Raw genomic sequence first — 5795 nt, 5'->3', positions numbered from 1 at the left:
TATTTTAGAAAGTCATCCCTTCTTTTCGATTGACTGGCCTTAATTTAAATCTGTAATTTAAACAAATTTAATTTCAACCTTAATTAAAACTTCCAGTTTGGTGAGGGACGCAACGGCAGAGACATCAAGTTGTTTTGTTTTGTTTTTGGGGTTTTTTTCGCGTTCTTTTCATCCTTCGTGGTACGAGTTCGAGCCTGCCTGCCTGCCTACTATCACTTTTTTTTTTTTTTGCTCAACACACACCTCCAAACACCTGGGCAACACCGAGCACGCATATAAAACAAAAGGTGCATTCTTATTCTGCCTTTATTCAATCTGTGTGTTCAACGATGACAATTCAAGTTCAATTTGAATCATGACAGACAAACGAAAACATTATTCCCAACAAATGCGTGAGAGATTAACGAGCAACAAAAATTCTAATTTAAGATTGAGCGTGTGTAATCGAAAATTATATTTTTTAATTAAGCGTGACGAATCGAAAATTTTATTTTAAAATTTAGCGTGACTAATCGAAAATTATATTTTAAAATTAAGCGTGACTAATCGAAAATCATATTTTGAAATTAAGTGTGGCGAGTTGATGATAATTTTTAAATTAAGCGTGACATATTCGCTAAAATTGTATTCTACTTAAACGAGACTAATCGACAAAAATACTTTTTTCTTGATGAAAATTTTATTTAAGATTAAGTGTCACAAATCGAGGAAAATTATATTTTAAAATTAAGCGTCAACCATCGATGAAAATTCCATTTTAAAATTGTCACAAATCGCTGAAAATAATATTTTAAAATTAAGTGTCACAAGTCGATGAAAATTCTATTTTAAAATTAAATGTCACAAATCGATGAAAATTCTATTTTAAAATTAAGTGTCACAAATCGATGAAAATTCTATTTAAAAATTAAACATGACAAATCGACGATAATTATTTTTAATTAGCGTGACAAATTAGCGGAAATTGTGTTCTAATATTAAATACGAATCGACGAAAATCGTTTTTTAATATTAAGTGTAACGAATTAAAGAAAATCATATCTTAATGAAGCGATACGAATTGACGGAAAAAAATTTTTTAACTGAGCATAAAAAAATCGACGAAATTTCTATTTAAATCTTAATTGTGAAAAATTGACGAAAATCTTATCTAAAAATTAAGTGTGAGTTTAGGAACTTATTTCCAACAAATATATACTGAATTTTACATAATGCTTTATCGATTACCCTACAGGTCCTTGCTGATATAGCACTAGGTAAAATTCAGTTCAAAATGGAACTCTTCTTGAGGTTGAAGGTTCAATTCTCAGCGCGGGTGATATGAATAATCTACTTGCGAATTATTTAAAACTTCTACCTGGTAATGGCTGACGGAACGGGGTCATGTCCAAAAATATTTGTAAATTCCAAAGTTTGAAAGAAAGATTCCCGAGTTTGATAGAAAGATTCCCGAGTTCGAAAAGATACACATAAAGACAAAAGGCTTTTGACATATCATATGCTACCGCCTTTACTTCAACAGCCTTGTCTACGGTATGGTATGAGGTGCGTTCAATAAGTAATGCCTTTGGCTCACTTCAATTAGCAGTAGAGCAACGCAACTTGGTGCAGTTATTAGTCTTTCACTATAGGAACAACACAGAATTACGCATATATACCATCGTTTAATGCAGCTCTAGAGAGCATTTTTGTAGAACACCTCATTTTGACTCACCAACTACTACGTGAATTCGAAAATTAAGGCTGCATCATCTGGGAAAGGCTTCCCATCAAAACAACTTCATGACTTGGAAGAGGTGAAAGTCAGAGGGTTAAAGGTCAAGAAAGCAGGGGTGGGGGAGAATTTCATAGCTAGAGGTCGTGCTTCTGATCTCGACACATGCGTGTTGTGGACTAGAGTGTTGTCTTGTAAAGGGAGAATAACTTTGCTGATCTTGCCTCGTCTCTTGATTTTAATAGTTTCATTTAATTTCAACAAAAGTGAAGCATGATTGCTTCTTGTAAATCCGTTATCACTACTCCGACCTAGTCCCAGAAGACTATGAACATGATCTTGCTGCATCGTCCCAGTCTTTGAAAGTAATGGTTCTAAATGTTTCCGCTGCATTGACTAGGCTTTTATCTCTGAATGATAGTGCTGCATCCAGGTTTCGGATTTTGTAATCAGTCTTTTGAAAAACTATACTCATCTTTTTGACAAATTTCCAAATTCATCCTAAAATACCCGACGGGTTCTCGCTTCTGAAGAGGTGTCAGCAACCTGGGAATCCATCTGGTACATACCTTATATATGTGCAAATGGTCATGAATGAAAGTTTTCACAGATATGTACTAATCTCTATCTCGTGGGCTATTTGGCGAATAATCATGTAATGATCTTCCAAAATGGCAGACTCAGCTTGATTGGCAGAGGCCTTATTAATGAGATAAAGGAGGGGCATCCAGGTATGAGAATTGTTTCCATAGGTTTCCGGCCATTTTTGAATTCACAATTTTAGCATTTTACAAGGTCATGTGATGGGACACCACCACCATACGTTTGTTACATTTCATTGTGTGGTCTGTGTGAATGGTTTTGTTATACTCGAAATAAGTGATAATCCAAAGGACCTAGGTTAGGAGAATATGCAGGATGGGGCAAGATTTTTCAACCAAATTCTTGGTTAGTAGCGCTGTGTGAGGCTGAGCATTATCATAATGGAAGATGACACATTTTTCTGTTGACTAAAGAAGACCGTTTTCGAATCAACATGAGTGAAAATATGACAGAAAAATATGAATGATGCTTTAATAATCGGAAAGAAAAAGTTGTAAATTAAGCATGGTGATATTTTTAATGTGGATTAATAATCAAGTGTTAACTATTCTGCACTTTCCAAAATGGATAGTTAACTATTCTGCACTTTCAACCTATAATTTCCCGGGTTAAATTCAACACACTGTTGTTAAATCTCGCTACTACAACACTCGACAATATGTTGTCAAAGATTGCCACTTCAAAATCTAACACATTGCTGTCAATGCTTGCTACTCAAAACTTTAAATTCAAATAAATCCTAATCTCTGAAAAATCGGGCGTTTTATTGAAAGCGACTTAAGTTTCCATACATCTATTATGTTGGAAGCAGCGGAAAAAGTGATTTCTGTGCGCAATAGCAGCAGCACATTCTGGAGAAAACCATGGCTGGCTGTTGGGCTTTTTCTGGAATTTTTCGAGGGTATGAAATTGTCTATACCTACAATTAACCATTCCGTCAGGTCTGATACTATAGACGACACATCCTTTTTAAACATGGAACGCAGAGGAAGATCCGATATAAATGTACGGAAACTATCCCAGTCAGCTTTAGTGTATCGATATACTGTACGATTGAGAGGTACGTCTGAGGACTTATTACATTTCATTTTTATCTTAATTGATACAACTGAGTGGTCGGAAGATCCAAGGGGAGACAGAACGGAAACTGGACATAGTTCAGGGCAAGTTGTGAGAAAAAGGTCGAGGAGACGGATGGGTTCGTGAACAATCTGAGTGAGGTCATAAGCAAAGGAGAAATCATGACAGAATCTCCCCTCATCATCGGTCTTGTTTGAGTGGGTCAACCATTCCATATTGTGAACATTGAAGTCTCAATATACGTAAATGTTAGCTGAAGGATATGCTGATAGAACTTGATCAATTTTCTCATATATGCTTTTAAACATAGTAACTCCGCTGTTATGGGGGCGATAGAGAGTAAATATAAATGCTGTAGTGTGAGCTAGTGCTACTCGGAAGCACATATAAAGTAAGTTAGGATCTTCTCTGGAGATGTCCCTACTACATGGAAAGCCATCTTTTATATAGGCACATATTCCATGTCCATCACCAAATAGCAATACAGCAGCCCCAGTACTTTGCAACTGCTGATAGGACAGCCTCCTTAGTGGTTAATCCAAGGTTCGGGTCCCTGACTATCAGGCGGATAACGTCAGCCCAGATAAAACGTTTACCTCCAGCACCCTTACTAGTGACATGACTACAAGGATAGACATAGAAACAGAAAATTTCCGCCATCTCTGTCGACTGTTCACGCAAAATACTGCCAACCTAGAATACAGCTTTTTCTTCTCCCTTTATCAGAAAAATCACTCGTTTTCTGAGAAAGAAGCTCTGCTCATGGAATCTACGTTTGGATTTAGGCACAGATAAAGAGTGGGGATAATTATTGATAGTAGTTTCAGCCAGACGGGTGTTTATCGTGAAAGATTGGCGAAAGGGGACGAGAGATTGGAGCTCAGACGAGCACCTGCCATGGAAATATAGATAAAACAAAGACAGGCCCGCAACGTCTCTTCAGTGGGAGAGAGGCTGCAGAGAAGAGAAAAGGGCATCCCCCACCAAACCACGAAGTCTATTTTGTACTCTGTCAAGGCAGGATAGGCTGTTTTTAGCAGCTCCTGCCCAGATGTGGCAGCAGTACTCCATCCTTGGACGTACTTGGCTTTTCTTTATTAACTCAGTGTAAAGGAGAACTTTAATATTCGAATATCAATGTATCTCATATAGAGATCAAGTGTTAACTCCTAGGAAAGGGGTTAATACTTGATTTCTGAGAACTTTGAAGTAAAATGAAGCAAATTATTGTCTTTTTCTTTTAAATCTCAACTTCATATAGTTTCTTCCTTTTCTTTGTCTAGTTTTTATTTCCCTTTCCATATCTTCTCTCTCAATTCCTCTTTCTTTTTGGTGCTAGTCATACGGCCTAATCGCGTTGACGCACCGGTTCGCGTCAGATCACCGAAGTTAAGCAACATTGAACCTGGTTAGTACCAGATGGGTGACCATTTGGGAATTCTAGGTGTTGTATGTGCTCTCCGCTTATCTCGGCATTTGTTTCTAGTCGTCTTGTACACTTCACTTGCCACTGTCGACTCAGGAGAGGTGTGGTTGGAGATTGCGCACCTCCTGCCAATAAGACTTTCACACGCAGGCACCCCTTCGTGGGGGACCATAGTCTGTCAATGACCGAGGCAGCCCTTAGTGCACTTGTTGATCCGCGCTATTTTTTAAATAGTATTTTCAATTTAATTAAAGTTTTATGATATCTGTTTTTATTAAATAGTAAGGTTAACGTACAGAATAGGTACAAAACACCCTCCCCATGTTAAGAATGGTTTTCTAAATAATAATGTTAATATTTCAGCACTAGTACCTTCTTTTTTTATCTTCCCATCACTCTAATCTTCTCCATCTCTATATTTCTCTATATCATACAGCTTCATCTTTTAAATTTCTATTTCATTTTGCCTCTCTGTATCACTCTGCTCTCATTTTCTCTACGTCTCTTTCTCTTCCTGTTGTTGTGTCTTCCTGTTTCTCTTTTTTTTTTATCTCACATTCTTGTACTTTCTTCCTTCTCTGTCTCTCTCTTTCTCTCTCTCTCTCGCTTTTATTTCTCTCTCTCTCTCTCTCTCTCTCTCTCTCTCTCTCTCTCTCTCTCTCTCTCTCTCTCTCTCTATCCCCTATCTTAGTCTATCTTTTCCTTTACCTCTCAACCACTCAATTACTCTCTTTTGTTTATTTTCTCTTTCTTGAGACTTTTTTTCTTTAGCTTCCAATTAGTCCAAATCACAAACACTCAAAAGGCTACAAAAAAAAGCCGACGATGTTATTTGAACCCCTTGCAGTCCTCCTCGAATACTTTACTCCAAAGATGAAAAGTGACCTTTTCTTCACCCGTCATAACTCACCCCAAACCGCATCTCTATTAGCCAAACACTATGGACATGTGACATATGACCTCTCCTTACTT

At 37.2% G+C, this 5795-nt stretch overlaps 1 pseudogene; it reads left to right on the top strand.

Annotated features, from left to right (window-relative positions):
• Window positions 1-4736: 4736 nt before the first annotated feature.
• On the top strand, window positions 4737-4853 carry LOC145248430 (5S ribosomal RNA; annotated as a pseudogene).
• Window positions 4854-5795: the final 942 nt, after the last annotated feature.

The sequence above is a fragment of the Euprymna scolopes genome, chromosome 26, assembly GCF_053919585.1.
Source record: "Euprymna scolopes isolate OS-2025 chromosome 26, ASM5391958v1, whole genome shotgun sequence".
NCBI lineage: Eukaryota > Metazoa > Mollusca > Cephalopoda > Sepiida > Sepiolidae > Euprymna > Euprymna scolopes.
Note: the sequence above shows the minus strand (reverse complement) of the source record. Positions and strands in the feature narration are given on the sequence as shown.